At 42.3% G+C, this 1,748-nt stretch overlaps 1 pseudogene; it reads left to right on the top strand.

Annotated features, from left to right (window-relative positions):
• The first annotated feature begins 263 nt into the window (after positions 1-263).
• On the top strand, positions 264-855 carry LOC103606386 (annotated as a pseudogene).
• Positions 856-1,748: the final 893 nt, after the last annotated feature.

The raw sequence follows: 1,748 nt of genomic DNA, 5'->3' as shown, positions 1-1,748 counted from the left end.
GTTCTGAAGCAGGCACTCACGTCCCACCGTGCCTCTTCGTCACACTAACCACCTCCCAGGCTGTCAGAACATCCTCATTATTGCTTTATGTTTATTTAGTGCTCTCCCAGGACACCAGAGAAATACATTCTATAGGCCCCAAGGAGAAGCTCAGAGAAGGAGAATTCTGAGAAATAAGTAGATCAAGAAAGAGAAAGAGGCACTGGGGTCACCTTTCGAGTCTCGAGGGGAAGGTTGGGTTGGAGGACAGCACCTCAGGGACGATGGCGGAGGGAGATCATCACAGCACCAACCCACGGGCTGCAGAGACTGCAGGTCTGGAAGAGCCGCTGCAAAGACGCGGAGAAGCGATGCTGATGCAGGCCAAGTCGTCCTCCCCTCGGGAAGGGCCGGTTTCCACCTGCGTCGTGGGTGTGGTTTCCTCCGTGTTTCTGATTATCTACTATATAGGTCCATCTGTTTTGACTGGTGTTTCCTGTTTTGTTATGTTTTTGTGCTTGGCTATCTTGTTTCCATTCTAGCACCTAGAATTTTTGGCTCTAATAAATGGGCCCCTGAAAAACATGAAATTTGCAGCAGTCTAGTAAAAACTGGACACAGAACTCTGGGTGGTGGAAACGCCACTTAACACTAAAGGAAGAAAAAGCCTAAAATGTACTTTATGACCGTGATCACTTCTCTTGCTGCAGTCGCTTGGGTGGGACAGCAAATCCACACCTGCTTTTCACCTACCTGATAGGGACTTTCTTACTGTTGCTTCCTGCACTGAACCAACATGGAATCATTTCAAAGTACATTGGGATGGCTAAAAGGGAGATAAGCTTCTCAAACAAAAAGGAAAAGACAAGCAATTAATGCATCTGCTTTATATTCAATGTGATTAATGGAGTACACGTCATTCCTGGGAACACTTTCTACTACGCTATCTGGATACTAAAATGTTAACAGAAGCAGCTCTTAGCTCTCCCTCACTCTGCCCTTAGTTAATAGAAGTTCAGACTTGCCAAGTAAGGCTTTATGCATAGTGTCTTCACATCAAGTGTAGCGGGTGCATTCTCATCACTTGGCCTTGTATGGACAACTCATTAGTGAGAATGATTTTTGATTTTTCTCACCCAAGGTTAATGGAATTCTTACTTTTAGACAACTTCCTTTAAATAAATATAGTGGCGAACTTTATCCTTTCGTACAGTTAACAGTGACTTTAGATAATTGGTTAAGTTGATCTTTGCTTTAGCTAGATACAACATAGTGGTCTATGGCTCCAGGAAGCCTGTTCTACTTTCTGCTTCCACAGTCTGCTGAAAAACTGTCTGGCTTTATGAGTACAGGAGAGAAAAAGTTTACCACTTCTGGTAGAGACCTATTAAGATTCACTCCTTATTGTGTTTCTTTACCATGGGAGAAGAATCTCCATGGAACAAAATGAAACTAATTCCATGCCCTAATATGTGTAGATTTCTCCCTTGTGTAAAACTTACCAATTTGTAGGAAACATTGTTCCTTTCTCCCAAACAGGGAATCTGACAGGCTTAGAACTGTTGTCACCTTGCAGCCAGACTTCATTAGTAAACCCTTAAAGGTTTTTAATAGCAGGCTTCCAAAAGATTGTATTTAGTATTTTTAGCATATTTTTAATTTCAGATTTTCACCTGACTTTAAAATACACAGTAGCTTAAGACTCATGTTTATGACCTTTACTCCAACACCAGCCAGTAAAGGACAGAAGTCTTCCTATGTTTAGTCAA

Source organism: Galeopterus variegatus, unplaced genomic scaffold (assembly GCF_000696425.1).
Source record: "Galeopterus variegatus unplaced genomic scaffold, G_variegatus-3.0.2 Scaffold6545, whole genome shotgun sequence".
NCBI lineage: Eukaryota > Metazoa > Chordata > Mammalia > Dermoptera > Cynocephalidae > Galeopterus > Galeopterus variegatus.
This window is presented reverse-complemented; position numbering and strand designations above follow the sequence as displayed.